The 27,609-nt window shown below is 46.5% G+C and overlaps 1 protein-coding gene and 1 pseudogene across 1 annotated transcript in view; one reads left to right on the top strand and one right to left on the bottom strand.

Moving 5' to 3' along the window:
• Nucleotides 1-27,609, top strand: part of CES5A (carboxylesterase 5A) — a 103,581-nt gene that overhangs the window by 34,279 nt on the left and 41,693 nt on the right. The gene's annotated exons all lie outside the window — the stretch shown is intronic.
• Nucleotides 26,314-26,653, bottom strand: LOC102393894 (annotated as a pseudogene).

A 27,609-nucleotide genomic window follows, 5' to 3' on the forward strand; every position in this document is an offset into this window, starting at 1 on the left:
CTTTCCAGCTCTAGACCCTAGGATAGGATACTTACTTGGAACTTACCTAGCCCAGATCTCTTGTATTAAAGATCAGGAAATCAAGACTCGGGGGCATGGGGGTGACTGGGTTGACATCAAACAGTGGCAGAATGATGGTTAAAGACCTTCTTCTCCTGCTGGTCTTTCTGTTTTATACACTCTGATGTAATAGCTGGTGCCTGCAGGCTGCACTGTTCCAGGCAGATATCACTGTTTTGGGCTTCCCTGATGGCTCGGCAGTAAAAGGATCTGCCTGCAATGCAGGAGGCGCAGGTTCAATTCCTGGGTGGGGAAGATCCCCTGGAGGAAGGCATGGCAACCCACTCCAGTATTCTTGTCTGGAGAATCCCCATGGACAGAGGAGCCTGATGGGCTACAGTCCATAGCGTCACAAAGAGTCGGACATGACTGAAGTGATTTAGCATGACTATATCACTGTTTTATCCTAGAGTGAAAATCAGATTCTAGAGTCTTGCAAGTCATACCACAGAGGCTGCCAGGGCAGAGGGGAGCCCCTGGACATTTATACTTGCTTTATTAATAGCATCTGTAATATCAGCAGTTCTCAAACTTTTCAGCTAAAATCTTAGGCAAAAGTATGGATGAAAGTGATGAGAATTGTAGAGGCTGACAATCATCTGCCCATGGGCATCTCTACAATGCTTCAGAGCAGGGAGAACACAGATTGAAAACCAGGGCATTGCATAAGGAGCAGTGGGGTCCTAACACCTGAGCTCTGGTCCTCACTCTGGCACACACTGTACACCCTTGGGAGTTCCTCCCTGACTCTAACCATCTTCTAGTTTCCTCATCTGTAAAGTAAGCCAATCTTCCTGCTTCCTGAGGTTGCTGGGAAGATCAAACGGAGGGTATAGGGGAATGGATGTGAAAATGTTTCATGGAAAGTTGTGCCATATTTGTAAAGGGTTTCTTTTCTTCTAATTAAATCGAGGTTATTTTTATACAATAGAAACACACAACTTCTAAATATTCGGTTCTGTAAGTCTGCACAATTGTAATCAACTCTGAAACCACCAGTCCAAACAAGATATAAAGCATTTCCATCACTCCAGGAAGTTCCCTTGGGTCCATTTCTAGTCAACCTTCCCACCCTGCAGGCAACTACTGTTCTGATTCTTATCACCTTAGTTTGGTTTTACCTGTTCTAGAACTTTGCATGGATGAAATCATACAGTGTGTACTCTTCTGCGCCTGGCTTCTTTGGCCCACCGTAATATTATTGGGATTCATCCAAAAACATCCAAGGTTGCTCTTTTCTTTACTGCCAACTAGTATTCCACGGTATAAATGTAGCAGTTTATCTATTTTCCTGTTGAAAACATTTGAGTTATTTTGGGGTTTTGGATATTATGATTAAGGCTTCAGGGTGTAGTCCTGTGTGTATTTTAGGTGCACAAATGCATGCATGTGTTTGCTGAATTGGAAGTGACACATTGGAGCAAATGATGTATGTTTAACTTTATTAGAAGTTGCCAAACAGATATTCAAAGTGGTTGTACTGTTTATGTTCCCAGCAGCAATGCACAAGAGTTCTAGTTGGTCCATAGACTCAACATTTTGTATTGTCGGTCTCTTTTGATTATAGCTATTCTGGTGGGCATCCATGGCTTGTTCTCGATCTGAGGGGACAGCACATAGACCTTCACCATTAAACGAAATATTAATGGTAGAGGGTTTTGTTTTTGTTTTTGTTTTTAGATACTACTTATCAAATTGAGAAAATTCCCTTTTATTTTAGTCTTACTGAAAGTTTTTATCACGAATTGGAGTTGAAATGTGTTAAAAGCTTTTTTTCTGAATCATTTATTATGTTCACATGGCTTTTTCCCCTTTTAAGTTTTCATATGATGATATCATTGATTGATTTTCTAATATTGAACCAGGCTTATATTTTTTCTGGTAAATCTCACTTGGTTATTTGTTTTATTCTTTTTATTATATTGCTGAATTCGCTTGCTATTATTTTGTTGAGAAATTTTATATCTATATTCATGAAGAATATTATCTGTAGTTTTCTTTTTGCCACTATCTGTCTGCTTTTGGTATCAAGGTGATGCTGCCTTCATAAAATGAAAGGGGTGTTTCCTTCACTCCAATTTTGGGAAGAGATTGTATAGAATTCGTATTATTTCTTCTTTAAATATTTTGTGAAATTTGCCACTGAAACCACTGGGCCTATAAATTTCTTTTGTGAAAGGTTTTTACCTACAGATTCATTTTCTTTCATATTTATAGGACTGTTTAGGTTGTCTGTTTATCTTGAATGATTTTTGGTTCTTTGTGGTTTTCCAGGAATTGTTTAATTTCATCTAAGTTGTTGAATTTGCATGAAATGATGTATTTGTAGTATTTCCTTCTTACTGCTTTAATGTAAAGTAGTATATCCCTTCTTTTCATCCTGATATTAGTATATCCCTTCTTTCATTCCTGATATTAATGTTTGTGCTTTGTGTTTTTTTGTGAACCTTCCAAGACACACTTCAATTTTATTGATCATCTAAGAGAAGAACAACTTTGGGCTTGATTAGTTGTTTCTATTACTTTTTTCTTTTCAATTTCCTTTACTCTGCCTTACCTTTATTGTTTATTCTGATTGCTTTGGTTTTATTTTGCTTTTCTTTCTCTACTTTCTTGTGGAAGTTTAAACTACTGATTTGAGACCTTTCTTTTTTACTAATGTAAGCATTTGATATAAATTTCTAAGCACTGCTTTATAAGTGAAGAGTGAAAGTGTTAATTGCTTAGTCATGTCTGATACTTTGCAACCCAATGTACTGTAGCCTGCCAGGCTCCTCTATCCATGGAATTCTCCAGGCAAGAATACTGGAGTGGATTGCCATTCCCTTCTCCAGGGGATCTTCCCGACCCAGGAACTGAACCCAGGTCTCCTACATTGCAGGTATATTCTTTACCATCTGAGCCACCAGGGAAGCCCAGCTGCTTTATATGCATCCCACAAATTTTAATATGTCATATATTCATTTTCATTCAGTTCAAGTATTTTCTGATTTCTCCTGAGACTTCTTTTCTGACCCATGTATTATTTAAAAATGTATTGTTTCATATGCTACTGCTTGGAAATTTTCCTCTTATCTTTATCTTATTGGTTTCCAGTTTCATGCCATTATAGCTTGAGAACATATTTTACATGATTTCAAGTACTTTAAAATTGTTAAAGTTTGTTTTATATCTAGAATGTGGTCTGTCTTGCTAAGTATTTAATGTTCCCTTGAAAAGAATGTGTATGCTACTTTTGACTGGGAAAAATAAGGAATTGGTAAGCGTCAAATGGATGTAGTTTGGTCTTGGTGGTGTTCAGTTCATCTGTATCTGAGAATTCAGAGTTGTCCTTCCTATTCCTTGAGCTAAAATTATAGAGTTATCCTAGAGCTCTCTGTTCATGACAGTGCCCACTTGGGTTTCAGGCTGCTCTGTATTCAGGTCCAGGGATATGAGAGCGGGGGAAAGATAATTCACAACTGGTTCATTAGTACTGTGAATTCTGGTCTTATTCTGCTATCTATCCATTATTATTTACCTTACAGAGTCCTCTGAATGCTCCATGCATTTTTTCCAGGTCTTAATGTTGGCTTCTCTTTGGGGAACTATACCCTTGCACTCAGTTTGTGAAATGTGAATGGAGTGTCTACGATGACTGGTAGGGAAAGGGCATGTGACTCAAACTGTGCACCCTTTCCTTGAAAGGACAAATGGCTGACTACACAGTTGTCCAAACAGAAATGGTTGTCCTTAGAGAATCTTAGCATAAGAACAGGCCAGAGAAGTTGGGTCTCAGCATGGAGCCAGAGAGTGTGTGTGCAAGTCTACATCTGTTTACAAGATTAATGTGCAAGGAAGGCCATGGGCCAGAGTTTATTTTAATAGTCAGAAGCCAATCTTACTTTTGAAATGTGCTGCATCTTCTTGAGATGACAGGCAAGAGATGGTTCATCCCTCCTTTCCCTCACCCCATGAAATCTAAACTTCTCAGAATTTAGAGATGACAAAGCTTAGTCACCCCGGAGACTTAATATTCAAGAAAAAAAAAAATGGGAGAGGGTAGGGGGGAAAGACAAGTAGTGGGGAAAGGAATATGATCTGTTTCTCTGCAGTGTTTTGCTGCATTTGCTAAAATTCATCAGGCTCCCAAACTATGGGGGTAGATAATATTTTGGGCATGTCATGAGGCATATTCCTTGGTTGCTGGGATCACATAAGCTTAAAAACATGGAGACCATGAACTTGTAGCCTGGGATTATTCTGATGGAAAGAAAGAGGACCCTTGAAGGAAAGGGCTGTGCCTGAGGTCTACAGAGAATTAACAGCAGAATAGGAATATTCCCTTGTGTAGGCTCCTCCATTAGTGTCCAAACTCCTTCCTGTCATAGCTCACATAGTACCCACCTCTTTTACAGCTTTTCTACATTTCCAGAAGGGCCCATTTTTTGAAGGGAGTTCCCAAGGTGTGGATATGTTAACTTGGCTTGGGCACTCTCCACCTGTCTGTCCCCGATCCATCTGGCAGTCCCCCTGGAGTCTTCTTTGGCATAGCTGAATTTGGCCAGGCAAGGTCTGAGGTGTGAAAAGTGTAGCCAGAAGCATGTAACGTGCTTTGGGCCATGGAATGTAAATGGAAGTGACATGGGTCACCTGAGAATAGAGGCCTTTAAGTAAGTTTGTGCTTGTGCTCAATGTCTAAGTTGTGTACAACTCTTTGTGACCCCATGGACTGTAGCTTGTCAAGCTCCTCTGTCCATAGGATTTTCCAGGTGAGAATACTGGAGTAGGTTACCATTTCTTTCTCCAGGGGATCTTCCCAACCCAGGGATGGAACCCGCATTTCCTGCATTGACAGGCAGATTCTTTACCACTGAGCCACCACAGCAGGACTTGTAAGCCCGACTTACTGCTATATCATTCATCAGAAGGTATCCTGTGCCGTGCTCTATGCAGGGCAGGCCCTGGTGCACAGTCTTGCCTCTGCCGTCCAGGAGCTCACAGCCAGCGAGGGGGCAAATATGGGGCAGTTGTCACGCAGGGTGGTCAGGCTGGGTAATGCTATGACTCGGCAGGAGGCATCAGTCAAGGGAGTGGCCATCTCTGCTGGAGGGAGGGGTAAGAAGAGGCTTTACCAAAAACACAGATCTAGGGCTGAATCTTGAAGGACATGTCAAGTTCTCCAGGAAGGAAGGCACAAGAGGGGACTCTAGCAAGGGGACTACCCTCTACACGTTCCCCTCTTGTGGTGTTTATCTTACTCTGCCCTTCTGATACCACTCATGTGTTTGCTTGGACTCCTACAGCCCATTTGCTGCCATACTTAACATCCCTGTGCATCAGTTTCCTCATCTGTAAAGTGAGTGTAATACTACTGCTCCCTCTTTTGAGGACTAAATTTTTTAACACGTATGAATGTCTTTGAGGCAAATGGAGGTGCTCTCTGTGCATGTAAAAGTTACAGTACAATACTTTGTACATAATACCTGCTCAAAAATGATTTCTGCATTAAAGTGTTCTTTAACTTCAAGTAACCCCTCATCTAAAACAAAAACTTTATTCTAACTGTAGGGAGCCTCTCATAACCTCATGTCTACTCTCAAAAGGCATCCCTTTCTTGAATTAGTTAATTCTCTGATCCATATGGGTGTCACTCTGTGATCTGCCAGGACTAAAGAAACACCTACCATTAAAAGTCAAAGAGACGCAGAAGAAGGTCTCCCAGACCTGGCTGTATGACTCAGGGACCAGATGAAGAAATGCAACATATGCTAGGATGCAACTGTAAAGAGACTTCCCAGGACAGACCTGCTTTCCAGCTTGTAGGTACTTTCACACGGAGAGCATCATTGCCAGGAAGGTGGGCATCGGGGAATTATCTGATTTGGCAGAGAGATCCCAGCAGCTTCTCAAGTGGATTCTCCCACAAGTCCTCCAAACAAGTCCACTAAGAAAGGGAAGATATCAGACTGTAAAGATGCAAAGACGGCATTGTGAAATCAAACGCCAAGTCCCTCCTTTTCTATTCCCTTCCATTGGTTCTTTGAGGCACGGGAAGTAGATTTCCAAATGTCACAGAAAGTTAGGCATGCTATGGAGGATGGTCCGGAAATAACAGCCCAGGTACTGGGGGTTCTGGAAGACTAGAGGTGACAGAGGCCCCAAGGATGCATGAGAGTTGAAGTGGCACATCAGAGGACGCCCACTGAAGTCAGCAGAACAGAAGACCTGAGCACGTGGGCTGTCCTTGGCGACCATGAAGGACCCATCTACACACTGGAATTTTGGCAACAAAGACAATTTCAGCATTTGTGTGTCTTTGCTCTGACTCAGTGTTTTCATATGTTGCTTCCTGTTTATTAAGTTCTATTCCTGATAACTTTGTGATGAGAGCGTTGGCAGGCCTGCCTGTCTCATATTTTGTATGGTGACAGGAGGACTATGTGGAGTGTGTGTGGAAGAGAGGATATACCAAACAAAGGCATTAATTGCTGAGACACACTCCCAGGAGAGTACACGGGAGGGTGCACTGACATGGATGAGAGATAAGGAAGTGTTTCAGTATTCAAACCACCTCGATGCCGTGTTCTGCTGACTAGCAGGGTTCGGGTGGAGGGGTAGCTAGGGACCCACGCAAGGACTTAGACAGCACACTGAGAGTTTCACTTGCATCCTGACAATGTTGGGAGCCACTCCTGGGACTGAGGAGGGTGAGGGGCAGGAACACAGTGGGTTTTACCAGGAACTGGGTGAGGAGAGTGAGGCATTGTCACGGGCACGGAATTTAAGTGGAGGCCAAAAATCAGTAACTAAGGTAACTAATAATGCAGTACTTTAAAATTTAAAGGTAATGCAAAAAAAAAAAAAAAACTACAGTATACACAATACCAAAATGTATACCCAAATTTTTAAATAAAGACATTTAACCCTGTACTTACACGATGTGGCATTCATCACCTCAACCCAATCCTCAGCTTGTTACAGACTGTCTATATGTAAATTTTTGATATTTGTTCATTGTGGACTTTTTTGCATTAATTTTGTTTTTTTAAAAAATATCACACAAACGATTATTTATCTTGATCACTGAGTAATTTTGAAGCTGCCATAAATATTGTGCCTCAGCTGCCTCACCCTAGTCCCAGCCCCAACTCTGAGCTGGTAACTCAGGCCTGTGGGGAGCGGAGGCCTACAGGGCTAGGGTGAGTGGGGGAGATGAGTGGGAGTGGGTCCATGTGAGAGATGCAGCCAGATTGTGTGAATGCAGGCAGGAGGAGATGTGCAGGCAGGCCTGCTGCTCGCTCCTCCCTGCTTCGGAGTATTCTGAGGAGGGGGCAAGAGGGGGATGCTGTCAGCAGCCCATCTGTCCTACATGCCTGCCAACCAGGCTTGTGAGCTAGGCTTCCACGTCCATCAGCGATGCTGCTGGAAAACCATCTTCCCACAAAGTCGGAAGGTTGAACTTGGCCTTGCCTTGGGGCTGATCCACGATGGTCCCCAGGGGCTGATGGACCCCTATCTGCTCCCTTCCAATGCCTACTCAGAGCCACTCCCCTCCTCAGTTACCACCCCCATGAGCCCTGGTCCCAGCTTTGACTTCTCTCATGTGGCCTGTGTAGACCCCACGAGAGGCCACATGTGCTGAGACCCCACAGGCGTGTGGACCTGCCTGTGTCACCAAGGTCTCAGATTGTACCCAGACCTTGAACATAACCTGCCTCTGTGCTCCTGCAGGTTGAGGCTGGGAAGCAGACCCTGGATGTCCACTAAGGGCTTTGAGCTCCAAGGTCACCCATGATGTAAAGTCAGAATCAACTGGGAACTCTGAGTCTTGATACCTGATTGTCAAGGCATTGTCAGGTCAGGACCACATGGTCTCAGGTTCTGAATAAAGAAATAAGAAAGACAGAAGAGGAGGGGGCAAGGCACTGGCTCAGAAGTCAGCAGCCACGAGTTCTGGTCCCGGCTGCTGAGCCACCTACTTACGGTAACCTTAAATCCCTTTGACTCTTGGAGCCTCAGCTTCCCGGTCTGACAGATTAGGAAATTAGACTAGAGGGGCTCTGGTGTTCTGTTACATGAGTATACCCACTGCCTTTAACACTCTTGTGTATTCCAACCCTAATATTAGCTCACCAGCCTGAGCTTCAGCTTGTTAAGACCATGCCACCAAGCCCTCATTCCTCTGGCAGGCTTTGTGTCACAATGTGGAACTTGAGAATGAAACCAACAATTCAGTTTGGTTCAGTCACTCCATCATGTCCAACTCTGCAACCCCATGGACTGCAGCATGCCATCACCATCATCCTTGTCCATCACCAACTCCCAGAGCTTGCTCAAACTCATGTCCATTGAGTTGACAGGAAATACAAAAATGAGAAACTTTAAGGGACCAGGTCCTGAAACATCATCAGAACCCCTAGATACAGCCGTACCTGAAGCCAGACCGTCTCAGTTATATGAATCTGTAAGTTTGTTTTTTGTTTTCAATTAACATTCAAATTGGGTTTTCTGTCACTTGCAACAGCATGAGTGGGCTGGGTTTAATATAGGAACTTACCTACCCAGGAAGATCCCACGTGGGAGAGAGGGTGGCAGGTACTTCCCAGGCACCGTGAAGCTTTATCTGCCCCTACCCCCTGAGCTTTGTCCAGCAGCCACTGGAGATGATACTAATCACAGTGACACTGGCTTCCCTGTAGCCCTTTGACCTGCCGGAGTATGAGACTGTTTCTCCATCTCTGTGTATTTATTTGTTGAACAAACCTCAGAAGGGCTGCATGTGGGCCTTGAAGGCCTGACACAGCCCAGCTCTTCTGCAGGGGAACACAGGGTAGAATTGCCTGGAAGCTGGCGAAAGCCATGAAGGAGGGTAGCCTACCACCTGGGACTCACTCAACCTCTGCCCAGCAGGACATTTGATCTGAGACCTGGGGAGTTCTGTTACTGACTCTGTGTGTGGCTGAGTTAAGCTTCTAGCCTAACAGAGACTATTAGTTGAGGTGGGCTTGGGGTAGGAAGGGGCTCTGGCAGAGCGCTGTCAAGGGTCCAGAATTAAGTCATCCACCTTGCTCCAATGCCCCTCTTACTATCTGTTTTGTTAACTGTCTGTGAGATCATGGACAAATCACTTCACCTCTTTGTGCTTAAAGAAAACTTGGAGAGGAGGAAATTTGAGATGGGAAAAAGGAGTTCTATCATGGACATGTTTAATTTGAGATGCCTATTTAAAATAGCCCCCAACATCCCTGCATCCTGCTGTTCATGCCCTGAGTAATATTTTCCCCTTGAGTGTGGTCTGAATTTAGTGACTCACTTTCAGCAAACAGAATTGGGAAGAGGTGGTGGAAGGTCTCTTCTGTGAGTGATGACAAGAAGACCACAGCTTCTGTCTTGGGTACTCTTTCTTGTTCTCTGGCTCACTTACTATGATGCAAGGCAACTGCTGTGCCGTGGGCAGTCTACAGAGAGGCTCTCATGGCAAGGAACTGAGGGAGACCCCCATCAACAGTCAGTGAGAGATAGGGACTCTCAGTCCAGTGACCGGCAAGGAAGCAAATCCTGCCCACAGCCACAAGAGTGAGCTTGAAAGCAGGTCCTCTCTCAGTCATACCCTTAGGAAGAGACCACAGCCCCAAACGGCAGGCTGACTACACCCTCATGAGAGAACCTGAGCCAGAGACACCCAGATAAGTGGCACCCGAATTCCTGACTCACAAGAACTGTGAGACAACACGTCTTTATTGTTTCATGCTGCTAAATGGGGTGGCGGGGCGGGGGGTCATTTGTTACTTGGCAATAGAGAACTAATACACTCAAGTGGCTACTTGTGCTTGGAGCTTAAGGGAGAGGTCAAGGGTGGACATATATGTTTAGGAACCATTAGTGTTTGATGGCATTTGAAGCCATGGAACTGAATGATACTATTTAAGTAGAAACAGTAGCTAGAGAAGAGCAGAGGTCTGAAGAGTGAACCCTGGGGCTTCCCAACATTCAGAGTCATTGAGCAAAGGAGAGAGATTCAGCAAAGCAAGTGGGCATGAAGTGGCTGAGGTGGAAGGAGGAAGGCAGAGGGTGTGGTGTTGAGAATCAGGAGGAGGTCATGTGTCAGAGGGTGGTTGAGGTCAATGCTCTTGAAGGGTCAGTCAAGGCCAAGGCAGAGGAGTGCACTTTGGCTGTGACCACATGGAGCTGGTTGGTGACCTGGACAATAGTGGTTTGAGCCGAGTGGGCCCCCCTAGAGAAGACTGAGGAAAGTGTGGAAAGCAGATGATCTGTGCAATCAACTACGTATTGATAGCATGAGGCATGGTCAGAGAAATACGGGCTTTCTCTTTCAGTTCTGGTATAACTGTGTTTGCTTTTCCATGTGGTCCCTGGCCCTGAGAGATGGCTGGCAGGAAGAGACAGAGGCTGTACAGAATGGAAGGTGGCTTTGGGGAACAGGACCCGGCTAGGGCAAGTTTGGTGGCAGAGCCAAGGAGCTCAAGTTAAGACCGTTTCTTTGTATGGCCTGAGTTAGAATCTACCTTCCAGTCATTCAGCAAACACTCACTGTGCCAGGACTCTGCCAAACTGGGGTGATCTGTCATGAGGTCAGACGTCACCCCAAAGGGAGAGCATTCAGGGTCTAGGGGCAGGTTGTTTAAACGAACATCAGGGGGACCTTGCAATTAGTCAAGTGTAACAGAGGTCTGTCCTGTGCAATGGGCAACCAAGGAACGAAGGGCCTGAGGCTTGCAAATGAAGACTTCCTGGAGGAGGTGGCCCTGAAGCAGAGGCTGAAAGGGAGTGGCTACAACTGTGCCCCGTCCCTTTCCTCCCCTCCCCTGCAACCTACCTGTTCTCGCTCCCTTCCGAGCTCCTGCCCCTTCTCTTCTCCCCTTTCTCTCCTCCCCTCCGCCTTCTCTCCCTCCTGCTTCCCTGGCCCATGATGAAAGGCCTTCTTGGCCTCCCAGCTGATGAATTATGCATGCCCTTCAGCGGTGTGCCTGGCATCCAATTAGGGCCTGGCCAGGTTGATAACAGAAACAGATTAAAATGTAATTCATTGAGGCTGACATTTAAGCCCCAGTGTGAATGACAGGGAAGAGAGCAAAGCTCTCCCAAAACTGTGGAGTGGGAGCTCTTAGCTACCTGCACCTGCTTAGCTCAAGCCAGGTTAGCACATGGGCCAGGCCTTCTGATGCTCCAGTAGTCTGGGGAAAGGCCCACAGCAGGCTGTGAGCTAAAGCAGTTGTTTTTTAAACCTCTAATTTGGAAACAATTTGCGATTTATACAGGAGTTACAACAATAGCTCAGAGAGTTCCCAGATAGCCTTCAGTGTGAGCTTTCCCTAATGTTAACATCTTATGTAGCCATAGTACAGTGATCGAAACTAAGGAATTACATGGGCACAATACCATTAACTAAACTACTGATGTTTTTCAGATTTCAGACAGTTTCCCACTAACGTCATTTTTCTGTTCCAGAATCCAGTCCAGGATCCTACATTCCAAAACAAGCTTTTGGTGCTGCCTTTACAGGGGCAGCAGTCTCTCAGCACACACCAGACCAGGGATTCTCAAACTTTACCGGGTCCAGAGAGTCACCATTTGCTTAAATGGCACATTCTTCCCTAGACATCCCAATTCAGCGAATCTTGGGTAGAACCCTGGCATCTGTTTGTTTTTTTAATTAAAAAAATTTTAAGTAACTTAATTTATATTTGGCTGTGCTGGATCTTCATTGCTGCATGGATTTTTCTCTACTTGCAGCGAATAGGGACCATTCCAGCTTCTCATTATGGAAGCTTCTTTTGTGGTGGAGCATGGGCTTCCATAGTTGTGGCTCCTGGGCTCTAGAGCACAGGCTCAGTAGTTGGGGTGCATGGGCTTAGTTGCTGCATGGCATGTGGGATCTTCCCGTGTCTCCTGCATTGGCAGGCAGATTCTTTACCACTGAGCCACCACGGAAGCCCCTGGTATCTATATTTTTAACAAGCACCCCAGGTAGTGGAGAACTGCCGGCCCCGACCAGCATTCCAAGTAAAGCTGGGTTGGTTCCTAGTTCCTCTGGCAAGTCAATGTCCACCAGCAGATTTTCCCTCATCCTAGCTCAGCCTTAGGACAGAACAGAGTTACCGCTAACCATCACTTATTGCTAGATCCTGAGGGGAGGAGAGCTGGGCTCAGATGCTGACCAGGGCTAAACCCCAGGGAAGCACTGCTTGGAGAGGAGAGGAAGTAACATTTATCAGCCAGCCACAGAAGTATATATGTTTTCTTATTTAATCTGAAAAATAACCCCTATGTGAGCTGTGCCAAATCACTTCAGTTGTATCCGACTCTTTGTGACCCCATGGACTGTAGCCCACCAGGCTCCTCTGTCCATGAGATTTCCCAGGCAAGAATACTGGAGTGGGTTGCCATTTCCTTCTCCAGAAAATTGTAGGAGGCCCAGTTAAATTTGAACCTCAGATGATACAATACTGAGAACACACTAATCAAAATAATTGTCTTTCACCTGAAATTCGTATTTTACTGGGTCCCCTGTATTTTGCCTTGCAACCCTAAGTGATGTCCTTTGGTTGCAGAACTGGTAAGTGGGCCCGACCCAAATCTGCCTCGATGTCTGAAGCACAGTGCACCCTGTGGTTACCTGCTTGATGCCAACATCACTTGCTGGACCACCAGCAACAGGCGGTGGAGACCACATGTATGGGTCCCCTGCTGTACCTGCAGAGCTTGGCACAGTATGGCAGTGGGTGCTTAAGAAGTATTTGTTGAATTAATCAATGCACAAATAGGCTTATATTCTCTATTTTTTTTTAAAAGCTGCAATTTATGGTGATTAAACGGAAAGACTAAGCTGGTGAGGCAGGGGGGCAGTGATATGACACCGATACAATGCAAGAGGAGTTCGAGGGTCCAAGGTCTCACACCCACCCCTAGGAACCCCAGCCCTTGCACCGTGAACAAGGGCAAAGAGCCAACTCTTCTCATCTCAGTCTCTCAGGGCTTCTGCCTTCCCAACTGGGAAATGGGATTGGGTCCCTTCCAGCACTAGGCTTCTGTGATTCTATGACTTTTCTTCCTAACTCCACCCTTCTGAGTAGGGAAGGATTATGACCAAACGACAGGGTTTGCTCCCAACTCCTGTGTCTTCCTCCCAGTCCACTATTTCCTATTGCTCCTCTTCTTCCTCTCCCTCATCCTCCTCCAGGGCAATTTGCTAAGCACCCTTGTGGTGCCTGGTCTTGAGTTCCTTTCCTAGAATACTGTCTTCCACACCATCAGACCAAATCAGAAGCGCGGAGAGACCCGGCATGGCACAGTTCTTTGCAGACAAGGGAAGATGTTGGGAGCGCATTGTATCTTTTAAAATAGACCCGTTGTCGTCGGAATGTATTTTTAGCTGTGGAGAGATTGGCATGCTCTCAGTGCCACCATCTGCCAAAGGCAGTTGCTAGGCAACTGACACTGACGACAGCAAGGGGATGACTTCATGGAGGATCTGGGGACCCTGATGGCCCAATCCCTCTCCTCTGTCTAATTCCTGCATGCCGCCAGCGAGGCCCAAGGGAATCTGCATCCCTCTTCTGGGAGAGGACAGGGAGCCAGTTTAAGGCTTGTGAGCTGAGCACAGAGGATGTTGTTCATGTCACAAGGGACACGGCCATCACTGCCACCTTGACTGGTAGATTTTTCTATGTGGAATCTGCAGATGCTGCTGCGTTTTAAGGCTGGGCTCTGGACTCAGTGAGCCCAAAGGGTGCATGTCCCCCTCCCCTGCAGCCCCGGAGGCACTGATCTGAACTGGAGCAGGAGCTGTTTGAAGGTACCAGCCCCGAGCAGGCTCCATGGATAAAGCAGCCTGCTGGCAGCCAGGACCCCTGGGTCCTGGCTCAATTCAGCCTTTTGCTCTCTCTCTCTCTGGGTGATTTGTGGTGAGGCCCTGCCTTTCTCTGCCCTCCCCCCCCCCCATTTTGTCACCTTCAAAGTCAGGATATGGAACCAGATAAAATACATTTATAGGGATAAAAAGCAGAATAACCACAGAGCACAAAAAAACCTGGGTTCAGATCTTGACCTTGTCCCTGACTGCCCCTGTGTGACTTCACACAGGACCCTGAACTCCTGAGTGCCTCAGTTTCCCAATCTGTAAATGGCAATAGTGACATTCACTGTGTTGTGCAGAGTCAGCAAAGCAGCGCATGGAAGATAAGCAGAGCACCTTTATTATGGAGTCCAGTAAATGGGTAGATTTTATTTCATTTCTGTAGCAGAAACTACAGAGTGGCCACGGCAACCATGTCGCCTCCTCCAGATTACTGCTTCAAGCAGCGTACGCTTCCAGCCTGCCTTGCCGCTACGCGGTCACTAAGGACACATGAAAGTAGAGGGTGGGTGCCACTTCGATGTCACTCACTTGTAGCAAATTGTCTCCCAGCATGTCCTCTTTTTTCCTTCCTACAAGCCAGGGCATGGCTATGCCATGACACCTCTTTGGCTGTGCTGAGCAGGATGGCATGCTGGGAGTGGTGGAGGGCTGACAGGGTAACAGATTGGAAGGAACCTGGGTCCCAGTATTGAGACTAGGACTGAGTGCATGTGGTTTGCTTGGGAAGGCTCAGGGCACTGGCAGGTGAGTGGGGAGGTGACAAAGGAAAGAGAAGGCAGCCAGTAAAGGCCAGCTACCACAGTGGATGACCAGGGGTGAGTTCCATGGGGAAGTTCTGAGAAACAGTGTAGAATACAGCCTTCAGAGCTAGCCATGGGTGGAGGAACTGGGCCGTATTTATCCCCACACCCATCAGTGTCAGGGCAGGGGTTGGGGGGAACTAGTTCTCAGGCACTTCCAGTCTTCTGTGTACTGGTGGACCAAGTGAATGTCATCAGGCCGAGGGCAGCCCTCTGCCAAAGATGCAGGTGCTGGCTTTGGAAGCCACACTGGTGGGCATGGGCCCAGTAAGGGGACCCAAGGGAATGTAAGCCCAGAACCAGAAGCTTCAGCTCTTGTTCTTCAGAAAGAGAAATAAACTCCTATGTTCCTCAAGCCACTATATACTGAGGATTCTTTGCAGCTTAACCTTGACCCTAATGTAATTTCCAAATACTATGCATATGGAAGCTTTCAGTTCTATGCAATCTCTCCAAGCTCCTGGACCCCTGAATAGTCACAGAGGTTGTCATGGTTAAGGAAACAAGGTTCATGCTAAGGAGCAGACCTATCTCAACAGAGCATACAGCCCTTGGTATCTCTGGGGCTCAAGCAGTACATGGTGTATGTCCTCAGAGAGGGGGCAAATGGGTGTGCATAGTCACAGAACCTGAAACTTTACCTGCCGGAGACTACAGGAAGAGATGAGGTGACGGGCATCGTCACTGAGCTGTGGGATGGCTCCGCTGTTGGGTGAGGGGCACACAGGTACCTTGGCTCAAATGATTGTTGTGCTGGTACAACAGTGGTCTTGAACTGGTAGACGCTGGATTTGGGTGCATTGTGCCTTTAGAGGAGTGGGCTACAGGGCGCCTCTTTGCTGGAAGTGAGTGGTGGAGGGGGACCAGCCATAGGGCACATGGCTACCGCTAGCTGGTGCCCCTCAGCCCACACCTGATGCCACTGCTGTCCAGCTGGTGTGTCGGGGCTCACTGAGGCTGTGGCTGCCCGGCAGAGTGAGGGTCCTGTAGTGCCTTGGGTGACCAGCTGGGCCCAGGCACCCCTGAGGTCACTGCCTCCCACTGTCTCAGCATACAGTGAACATGCCAACTTCTTGGAAGGCAGAGCTGGGAGCCCCCTAGAGATGATCTTATCTAGCCTGTCATTTTGAGGATGGTGGCACTGAGCCCAGAGAAGGCAATGAACTCCCAAGGCCAGTAGAGGAACCTGAATCCAGATTTACTGATTTCCCAGAGTTGGGGGATGCAGCTGACATAAAGATAGGGTGTGTGTGTGCGCACTCAGTCATGTCCAACTCTGCAACCCCCTGGACTGTACCCCGCCAGGCTCCTCTGTCCATGGAATTTTCCAGGCAAGAATACTGGAGTGGATTGCCATTTCCTACTTTAGGGAAACTGCCCCACCCAGAGATTGAACCCGTGTCTCTTGTGTCTCCTGCATGGGCAGGTGGATTCTTTACCACTGTGTGCAGGCCTCAAATCTGCTGTTGGCCACCTCTGAGCCATTTCTCCACTTGTAGGGCCCTTTAAAAGTTTGTTATTTATTTGGCTGCACCAAGTCTTAGTTGCAGCATCTTCATTCTTCATAGAAGCATATGGGATCTAGTTTAGGCATACAAACTCTTAGTTTCAGTATATGGGATCTAGTTCCCTGACCAGGGATCAAACCCAGGCCCCCTGCATTGAAAGTGCAGAGTCTTAGCTACTATTTCATGGACCTCAGAATTTGAAGAGCGCTCAAGAGATGATCAAGTCAGGTCTCTCTGTCTCCAGGCATGCGTGCATCCTCAGCTGTGGCAGCTCACTCAAGGCCACCTTTCCTTGCCCTTCAGACACCATAGCTTCCTCTCTGCCACCTCTGTGTGTCCTACCGCAGTGGTCTGCCAGTTCTCCTTGGTGTCTTACTGCAGTCTTTCCTGCTTTGCTTTTGGTTTGATTTATTTTAACCTCTAGATACAAGTTGGTTTTGCTACATTATGCATTATGACAGTGAGGAGTGGGTTGAAATCCGTGAATTCTCCCTCACTTTCTTTCCTATTTCCATGGGAAAGGGGGTGGAGGAAAGGATCCAGCCCCCCACCTCCAGCCCCCATGGACTGAGAACAAGTAGGTGAGGACTGTCCACCCAGACTTCCAGGTCCCAGTCATCCCCAAGGCTCTGGAGGGAAGGGTGGAGGGCAGTGTCTTTCAGAAACCAGTGGGCTCTACAGCCTGACCCAACCCCAGGCAAATGAAAGTTGCCCTTTTCTGCTTTGTTACAATCCCATCACTTCTCCTCCCTCCTCCAACCTATAAATATGGAACATTTTTTTCTTCTGTTCTAGATTCTCTTTGCGTTTTATTCTCCAGAAAAATATGAGCATTTTCTTTGTTCTCTTTGAGCAGTTTGTGCCTGGAATGGAGAGAAGGGAAGAAGAAGAGGTGTAGCCTTCACCCATCAAGGGAAAGGGGTGGCTCCCTCTGTAGCCAGTGCTGGGTGCCTTTGCCCCCTGTGGGTGGGGAGGTGGAGAGGCCTCTGTAGGGCAACCTTTTTGGGGAATCAGATTACGAGTCAAGGTGCTTATGGCCCATGCAAGATATAAGGTGGACTGAACTGTGAGCAGAGAGAGCATCCTGGATTTACAGGTATCAAGCGAGATGGGAAAAATTAGCATGGACTCTAGGAGTTAAGAGAGGACACTGTTGGAACAAGAAGTCTCCAATGGAGACTGACAGATAGGATCTGGGCAAGATAAGAGGAGAAGCAGGAACAGGAAGCATTCATGTTCAGGGTTGGGGGCCCGGGATGGTGAAGAAAGCAGGGGTCCTGTGCTTGAAGGAGTAGGAGCAAGCCTGGAGGGGTGGCTGATTTCAGGGGTAGATGGACAAGGGCTATGGGAGGGGACAAATTGGAAAAGAATTTGTCTACCCTGCAGGGCAGGGTGAAGAGAAGACAAAGCCAAGTGCAGACCAGAGGCCAGTTAGTCACACCAGATCGCTGATGGCCTGGAAAGGCTTCAGGGAATGGTGGGACGTCCATGTCCTTTTTCCGAGAGCTGTTGGGGAGGTATGGGGGGTGGGGATGGAGAGACCCAGTGAGTAGAGCCCAAAGAGGGAGTATAGGTGGTTTCCTGTGGAGTCCGGTGTGCCTCAAACCCCAGGAGGCCTGGAGATATCCTTAGAAACCTTCTATGCAGCACATCCATGAGGATCAGTGACAGGGCTTGATGGTGGGGGCAGGGAGGGGGACTTGTCCTGCTGTCTGTCCCTCCACCCCTGACCCCCACTCTCACTCCAAGAATCCCTGGGATGAGTGAGCCTGCCTTGCCACACCCCGGGATAGTGTCCTTGTCAAAGCGATGGGGCTCATCTGAAAGAAATGAAAGTACTCTGAGCAGAAGTCTTCTGCAGTTTTCTTCTGAAATGTGTTGCCCACAGGATGGAATTCTCCATTCCTTCCCATAGCATTTGAAGCTCCTGATAAATTGACCCTGGCCCAATGTCCTATTCTCATTTCTCATCGTTGTCCTATATCATCATTGTTATCTTCATCACATGAGGAATTAAAATCAACTAGCTTTTATTAAGCATCCATGTGCCAGGAATTCTTCTAGGCATTAAACATGTGATAACATTTCGTCTTTATCACAACGTCAACTCTTTGCAGCCCCATGGACTGTAGCCTGCCAAGCTCCTCTGTCCATGGGATTTCCCAGGCGAAAATATTGGAGTGGGTTGCCATTTCCTCCTCCCAACCCAGGGATCGAACCCGCATCTCTAGGAACTATTATCCTCTCCATCTTACAAGAAGAGACACATGAGGCACAAAGAAATGTACTGGCCTCAGATCTTTCCAGCAGCCCGTGACTCAACAGCGGATATATCTGACACTGAACTTCTCACGTTCCATGCTTGCCCACGCCTGGCAGACTTTCCCCAGGCTGTCCCCCCTCCCCCCCCCAGCCTGAACTGCCTCCTCACCTCTCAGCTTCTCTCCACCTGATGGACAACCACACAAGACCTACCTGCAAGCCCTAACTTAAAAATCGCCTCTTGTGGAAACTCTTCTGCAGCTTCCTGGGGAGCGCTTTCTCTCAGCCTCCCCAGCACATCTTGATTATGATGTTAGTCACATCGGGCTTCTGGTTTTTTTCATGTGCCTGTTATTTCCCTCAAAGGAAGAGATGACTCTTTTTAAAAATTTTTGCACCATGAAGGAAACAGTTAATGACATTCAAAGAAACTAAAGGAACTACATTTTGTTTAGCTTCATGCCTTTTCTCTTCCTTCCCCCTCCCCACCTCCCCAGGTCTGGTACGAAGCAGGGGTGCAATAAATATTTGTTAAATGGAGACATCTTTCCGGCCCCACTCAGCTTTTTTTCTGACCACCCCATTCCCAACTCTGTGCTGTGTGGGAGAATCCAGACATCTTATACAGCTGCAGCTCAGTGTGTCCCTTTTGGCTGGAATTCAAGGAGCAATTACAGACAAATAAGTATTATTACAACTGGCATCAATCAGCATCCCTCTCCTCAAACGCTCTCACCAGGAGACAAGAGTGATCTCAGCTAGACACTGTCTGGTTTAAGCCCAAGTGTCTTTTTTGGTGCCTAGGGCGTGTGTGATCCTCGGAGGGGCCGCCCCTGCCCCCGCCCCCGCCCCCACCCCAACATTGACCATTTGTAACAGTCCGTATAGTCTGAGACTACAGGTCCCTAGAGGCAGATAGACCTGAATCTGAATCCTGACTGTCACTTTTTCTCTCTGTGAATTTGGACAAGGGGCTTAACTTCTTTGAATTTCAGTGTTCTCATAGATCACATAAAATCAATTATTCTTCCCAGGGGTGTGGTAGCAAGGATTAAATGAAATAACACACTTAAAGTGTCAAAAGATTTCCCAGGAAATTAATAAATTAAAACTTCCTTTTCCTCTTATGTGTGCATGCTAAGTTGCTTTAGTCATGTCCAACTCTTTGCGACCCCATGGACCATAGCCTGCCAGGCTCCTCTGTCCATGAAAGAATACTAGAGTGGGTTGCCATGCCCTCCCCCAGGGGATCTTCCCTACCCAGGGATCAAACCCATATCTCTTATGTCTTCTGCATTGGCAGGCAGGTTCTTCACCACTAGCGCCCTCTGGGAAGCCCTCCCTTTCCTCTTCTCAATTATTATTGTTTCTCTCCTCTGTACTAGGGTTATGGTCTATAATCATGAGGGCTTTGTGTCTGCAGCTATTAATAGATGATAAGTCCCAACATTATCTACAGTTTGAAGCTTCGTGCAAAGCACACTCTTCCCCCCAATCCCTCTTCAAACCCCACTGAGACCAGGCCTCTGACAGCTGTGGATGGTGCCTCTGATAATCCCACTTCATTGTGAATATCTTTCTGGGGAAGGTTTAAATAAACAATCATTTTATAGGATGTTGGTCAGGACTGAGAGGTGAAACCAAGGTGATGTCTTCTTTCATCTGCCTTCCTGTCTTCTATGGGAAGGGCCTTAGGAGGTCAGTCCTGATGGGCAGTACAGTTGTGCCATCACTTCCCCCCTGGGGGTGGAAGACAGGCCCCTTGGGCACTTGACCAAACTGGACAGAAGGCAGCATGTAAGAAAATTTCTACTGCCCATTCCATGTCCCATTGATCACAGCCCAAAATGTCCACTCACCATTGCAGGGTGGATGCTCACCTCTCTCGTTCCCTGACACTGGTGCCCCGGCCTACCAGGTGATGAAGCTTCTATTTCCTTCTAAATAGAGCAGAGGATGTCGAAAATCTTCCATGGCTTCTGGCAGGTGAAGGATCAAAGCGGTGCTCAGCAGCCAGAGGCACAGTCAAAAAGGTGAAGATCAAAGGGAATGGGCTTCATTTGAGAGCAAACTCTCCTGTTCCTCATTACAGTCCTCGCCAAGGCTTCTGTCGCCCTGCGCTGCAAGGAACAAGAGGGAGGAATGTGGGCGGCGGCTGGCTGCTGAAGCCGCGTGCTGACAGACAGACAGTCTTGGGACAGCTGCAATGTCATTGTGAGCCTTGCAATTAAAATAAAATCCATCGACTTATAAGACAAAAACAGAAATCAATACTAGTTGGATCTGAAAAACCAGTTCATTCCAAGAGCCCTTTGGTTGGCCTAAATCCTCCATTTAAATGCGTGGTGGGAGTGTTTGCCATGGAAACCATCAGAGGGAAGCTGAGGGAACCCAGGTGTTGGCAGGTGATTGCAGACTGTTGCTGGCACCCACACAGCAGGGGGCATAACTGAGGCCTAGATAAACAGGAGATCCAGAGAGGCTGGAGCAGAGGCTTGATGTGTTTTGTAAGGGGAAGGCTTCCTCACTGAGGATGGGGCATCTGCTTTCCAAGCTGTATGGTCAGCAGCTTCATGTATTTTGTCTGTATGAGTTTAACTCTACGGTGAAGTTTTGTTTCTTTAACAAAACAAAACTTTAATTAGGTTGCCCATGAGGTATCTGCTCGCTGACTTCATTTCCCTCCTTGTGTAGGTATGGAGAGGTAAGCCGCGCTTCCCATAACTCAGGCAAACCCCTCCCTGTCTTCTTGCCTCAATTTCCCCATGAGACACACAGTAAGGTTGTGCAATCAAATGAGCACTTCCCTGATGCGCTCTTTAGAGAAGTAGTTGAATGAAACTTGGAAGATCCCCTGGAGAAGGAAATGGCAATCCACTCCAGCACTCTTGCCTGGAAAATCCCATGGACGGAGGAGCCTGATAGGCTACAGGCCATGGGGTCGCAGAGAGTCAGACACAACTGAGTGACTTCACTTTCTTTCTTTCTTTCTTTCTTTCTTTCTTTCTCTCTTTCTTTCTTCTTTGGGTGAGACATTGGGCAGGTGGGATGTAAATGTCCTGGTACTAAGATGAATGTGTGCAGGTTAAATTCAAGTTGGCAGGCAAGCTGCCTTGGCTTTTGGCTGCAGAGTGAGAGCAAATTTGACTCCCATTCCTCACCTCAAATCTGCACAATTTGGCTTGCTTCTTTCCCTCAAGACAGTCTCTAAGGTTCTTCCTGGCTCTGACAAGGAAAGCACTCCTGTAGGCTGTGTCCTTTGCCCTTAGAAGTAGCCATGGCATTGCAATTTCATTTTTCCTGGAGGACAAGTTCCCTGGACTCCTGAAGACCCCTGCACAGGCTTTATTATGGGGGGATGGTACTGGGTCGCTTCTTTCAGAGTGAAAGTCTCCTTGTCCATCTGAGGCAGTTATTATTCCTTGAGAGGAAAACACAAAGGCCCAATGTGCTTCTCATCCGCCTTTTCTCTCTTGATCAACGTGAGCGGGTATTAATCTCACTTAATTCCCTGCAGCTGGCCTTTACTTTGCATGGCTGTTTGGGAATAAAGTTCTTTTGTCCCGCACTCCTCCTTTTCTTTCTTTTTAAGCAAACGCATTTTCTTTTGAGTTCTGGATGAATGCCATTCCAAGTTTTCAGTGGGAAGCAGCCATCTCTGAAACATTCTCCTGGGACAGGACATTAGAGCAGTAAATAGGAACAAAGCCATTTCCTGTGGCTGGAGAAATGAGCCTGGGTGGAGGCTTCTGTGTTGATGGGAAGAGTTAACAGGGACTCCGTTCAGGTCTAGATCCATGCTTACTTGCTGTGTGAACTTGGGAAATCCCGTATCCTCTCTGGGCCACATTTTTGCCATCTGTGCAATCAGGAGTTTGGATTTGATTAATGATTTCAGTATCTAAGAATACTTTGGAACCCTTTATTAAATTGAAATCTATACAAAGGCAATATGGATCATGTGAAATTGCCATTTGTTGTTGTTGTTCTGTCGCTAAGTCGGGTCCGACTCTTTGTGACCCCAAGGACTGCAGCACGGCAGGCCTCCCTGTCCGTCACCATTTCCCAGAATTTGCACAAATTCATGTCCATTGAGTGGGTGATGCTATCTAACCATCTCATCCTCTGTCGTCCCCCTCTCCTCCTGCCTTCAATCTTTCCCAGCATCAGGGTCTTTTGCAGTGAGTCAGCTTTTCACATCAGGTGGCCACAGTATTGGAGCTTCAGTTTTAGCATCAGTCCTTCCAATAAACATTCAGGGTTGATTTCCTTTAAGACTGACTAGTTCATATGGTTTAGGGCAGGGTTTCTCAGCCTCCGCACTGTTGACCCTAGAGGTGGATAACTGTGGGAGGCTGCCCTGTGGGATGGATGGCAGCATCCCCGGCCTCTACTCACCAGATGCCAGTAGCACTCCCCAAATTGTGACAACCACAAATGTCTTCAGACATTTCCACTTGTCCCTGGGGGAGGGGAGCAAAAATTGCTCCTGATTGAAGCCCACTATTTCAATCCAATAAAACAGTGAAAAGGTGAGAGTCTCCTTTGAAGGGAGATGGGAGGGAGTGTGATGTGGATCCATTCTCCATTCCCCCAGAGGCTCTTCTGACACACTAGTGTTTTAGGAGACACAATGTAAAAACTTACAGACTCAGAACCCCAGTTGTCTCTTAGCTCAGAATTACCATGTGAATGTAGGGTCCCATTTCCAAGTCAGATTTTCAGTTGGAAAGGCAGAGGAGGGGGCTCTGGAGGGATAGTCAGTCCCCTCCTCAGTGCCCCCAGCTCCCATCTGGAAGGATGTGTAGCGCTGCAAGTGCTTTTTCTAGGCATCTTCATTTGGACACCTTCTCCAGGAAGCCTTCCCTCATAATGCCAATGAGAGAACATACTCTCAACTCCTGTGTCGATTCTGAAAGCACCATTTGGAACCAGTGAAGTGGAACCCTTCTTTTCCACCTAACTGGGCTGTCCTTTCCTTGCTATAGGCTCAGACAGCTTTCAAGATCTTTGAGATGCTGGTGTCCAGTATTCGATCCACACTGAGGTGTCTCCAGGCCCTCACCACAGAACCTCCATCTCAGTGTCCATCTGTCACATTCGTTGTGGGTTGATTGAACCTCTGCTTCCTCATTTATGAAATGCAGCCATTAAGACATCCATATGGATGACTGAGAAGAGGAAATTAAATAACCTACTTAGGTGCCTTCACTGTGCCAGGCACACAGTGATCTCTTGGGCGCGGTCATGAGTGTGGCGACACCTGTAGATTTGTGTTGGCACCAGCACCCCTAGTTTCCTTGTTCAGACCATCTTCCCAGGAAGCCCCAGCCCCTCCCATGGCGGCAGAGACCTAGCCAGATTGCGGCAGGGGCTTGTGTGCCCTAGCTGCCCCTTAGGGACATATCTCATTATCAGGATAAAACCTTTCTTCCATAATTAGACATGAGGCTTTAAAGGACTTCTTACTGAATTTCAATTTCCAAGTCTATTGAAACAACCTCTTGAGGTTTTATCAATACATTCATTCTGCCCAATTTTTTGTGTTTAGGATGAGCCGTTATACTTTGTTTGGAGGCTTCCTCCTTTAGTCTCTTATTTGCCTTTATTTTGCTTCAGTTATGTCTTTCCCCAGATAAAAATAACCATTTTTTTCCAATTATAAAAATATTACTTGCTCATTACAAATAAAGTTTCAAATGATATGGAAAAGTATAAAGTAAAGATCACTCTGGTTCCTGTTTTGAAGATCTACCTGCTTTTGACATCTTGTGACCCACCTTTCAGAGTTCCTGAATACACTTACACATGATTTTACATCCATGCACTCAGGAAATACTCACTATTTGCTTTTACTTTTTTTAATCAAAATATACCATATAACATGTATGTGGAAAAGTGCACAAATCCTCAGTATACAAATCAAGTTTTCACAAATTTTTGCTCATGCAACCACATCACACAGATCAAAATGGACAGCATCCCCAGCACCTGAAGCCTTGCAGTCATTACCTACCTCACCAAGGCAACCACTGTTCTGACTTCTGCCACCATAGATTAGCCTGACTGTATTTGAAATTGAGATTATGGGACTAATGCAGTGTGTAATCTTTTTGTGTCTGGCTTTTAAAGTTTGACATTGGGAGAGACATTCATTTCATGGCATATAGCAGCAGTTCATTCTTTTTCATTACTGTATGGTATTCCACTTATGGCTAGACCACAGTTATTTATCCCAGTAATACATTTATTTACTTATCCTACTGATGCCAGAAATTTGAATTCATTCCAGTTCTCTACCTTTACAAATAATTCTGCTATGCATAGTAAAGTAGCTTTCTAAAGCCTAATGGTAAAGACATACTGTCATCTGTAAGTGCCTCTTAAGCAAAAAGGAAACATGGAGATATCTACCCCATGCTGAGTTCTGATTTTTTTTTTTCCCCATGTACACTGAGAGGCTTGGAGGCAATGTTTTCCTGGGGTCCTTCCATCAGGCAAATGAGGGGATTCTGGGAACACATCGCTACATCCAGGCTCCTACCTGGTCCTTCTTCAGGCTAAGGCAGATATAGTAGCCAGGGTTCTCCAGAGAAACAAGAGACACTAGGATAGATAGGGAGAGATATGTAAGAGGAGAGCAGTTGTAGAAATTGGTTCACGTAGTTATGGAGAACTGGAAGTCCCACGATCTGCTGTCTGCTGGTGATATAATTCAGTCTGGGTCTGGAGGCCCGAGAGCCCCAGGGAGCCGATGACATCAGTCCTCATCCACGTCCAAAGGCCAGAAGCACAGATGTCTGAGGGCAGGAAAAAATGGGTATTTCAGTTCATGCAGAAAGCAGATTTGACCTTTCTCCACTTTTTTTTTGTCCTATTCAGGATCATGGATTAAAAGATGCCCACCCACATTGGTGAGGGTGACTATCTTTACTCAGTCTACTGATTCAAATGCTAATCTCTCCCAGAAACACCCTCACAGACACACCCAGAAACTATGCCTTACCAGCTCTCTGGGTATCCTTTAGCCCAGTTAAATTGACACATAAAATTAATCATCACAGCTGGCTTCCACTCAACACATCCATTCGGTTTAGGTGTTGATGGACTTCTAGGAAAGATGAAGCAGGGAGTTCCCTGGCAGCCCAGGGGTTAGGAATCCACACTTCCATTGCAGGGACACAGATTCGGTCCCTGGTTGGGGAACTAAGATCTCACATGCCTCTGGCAGGACCGAAAAAAAAAAGACAAAGCAAACCTTCATCTTGGACCCCTCTAAGACCCTGGGTCACTTACAGGGTCCCAGGACCACTTCTTCCTCTTCCCCCAAAACCCCAGCCCTGGAGGTGTCTTGGCCTTTGGTCAAAGTAAAGAACAAATTGCTCTCCCTGCATCCCACTTCCTGCTGGCTCTCCCCTCCCCTGCTTCCAAGAAAAGTGCTTTGTTTCCCACAGAGGACAGCAGGGAGTAGTCCCTGGTAGTTAGATGCTCTTGGCATGGGCTTCAGAGGAGCAGAACACTTAGCAGTCCCCTGGAGACACAAGCTGGAGAGAAGCAGAATGAGAGCTCTTTGCACACAAGTGAGCAGTCCAGGCCTCACTCAGGAATGTGGGAATGCTGCCGTGGCTCCAGTCAATAGAAAACCCAACTCTGTGAACCCATTCCTTGGGATGAGTACCACTTGCCCTGGGGGCAGATTATGAGTTGAAAACACAGGTTTTCTAATAGAGTTTTACTTTCAAATGCTGACTCTGTCCATTCAGCGTCCAAGACCTTGGGCAAGATAATAACTTTTGAAACCACAGTTTTGTCATTTTTTTTCCCAATGTTTCATATTTATTACTGGGTCTCAGACTGATAGTGAGGAAATAACATCAGGAGCCAAGCATTACAGTAGTGATGTTCTCATTGTGATTTGGCTGCGTAAAAAAGTGGTCTTAACATGTGTGCCACACATGTTAAGACCACTTCTTATAGACCCAGCTTGCTTCTTATAGACCCAGCTTGGTTCTTCTCCAATGTCTTCTCTTGGAGTTGTACCTGATTTTATTGCCAGTTTTCATTCGAATCCATTGAGGAATGGGACGATTCTGCTTTCATTTCTTGGCCAGGAATCGCTTGATCCTGAAAGTCTTGTGAGAAGACATGGTGAGGAGAGAACTCAACCGCACATAGGATGGCGGAGAAGAGAAAAGAGGAGGAAGTGAGCGGTTGTCATGTTTAATATAAGGATAAACCCCATCTCCTAGGGTAGTCATGAGGATTAAATGAGACAATGCCTGCCACCCTTTTGGTCCACAGTGCTTGTATATTGTAAGGGTGGCACCCTGAATCTGTGTAGAGAACAGTGGTCAGAAGTCAGGAACCTGCATTCTGGTCAAAACTGACCGTCTATAACTATGCGCGGCCCCAGCGCTCTGGTGAGGTTGACTTTGGGAATCTCTAGATGCCTCCTAGTTGTAATTCTCTTGGAATCCTTACAGCCATAGTTGTTGCCTCCAAAATCAAATTGCAGTATAAGATAGGGGATGAAACTCAGAAGTTAGGGAACTAAGTACTTAATTCCCTTAAGCCTTAATTCTGTCCTGTGTAGAATGGCAGTAATAATATCCATTTCATACAGTTGTAGGTAGGTTAATCAAAGCAATGTATGTAAAGCACTTAGCACAGTGAAAGCCATGATAATAATAACAAAACAGTAAATATTACATGGTTGTATAATATTAATATGATCACTCATAAATAATTTAAATAATTAATTTCCTCCAGCTGGAAGGAGCTGAACTTCTAAAGCTTAACTCCATGACAATCATTGAAAGTAAAGGAAAATATTGCAATGTAACTACCCCAAACTTAGAATAAAAATATAATGTTCTTTGATGTTGATAATGTTAAATTAGCATGCAGAGACCTCACTGTACACAAATGGTTAGAGAATCTAGCCTGAACTCTTTCTGGGTTCCCTAACCCCCTATCCAGTTCTGGAGAACCAGTGATAATCCCTGGATTATCAAGGCATGGTTTGGGAGCAAGAGGCTTGCCGGGTCAACTGCCAGTCAGCTAGGAGACTCTGACTCTAAGGGTTAGGTGGCTGTCGGCTGGAACAATGGGGACCCTG

This window comes from Bubalus bubalis, chromosome 18 (assembly GCF_019923935.1).
Source record: "Bubalus bubalis isolate 160015118507 breed Murrah chromosome 18, NDDB_SH_1, whole genome shotgun sequence".
In the NCBI taxonomy this organism is placed as follows: Eukaryota; Metazoa; Chordata; class Mammalia; order Artiodactyla; family Bovidae; genus Bubalus; species Bubalus bubalis.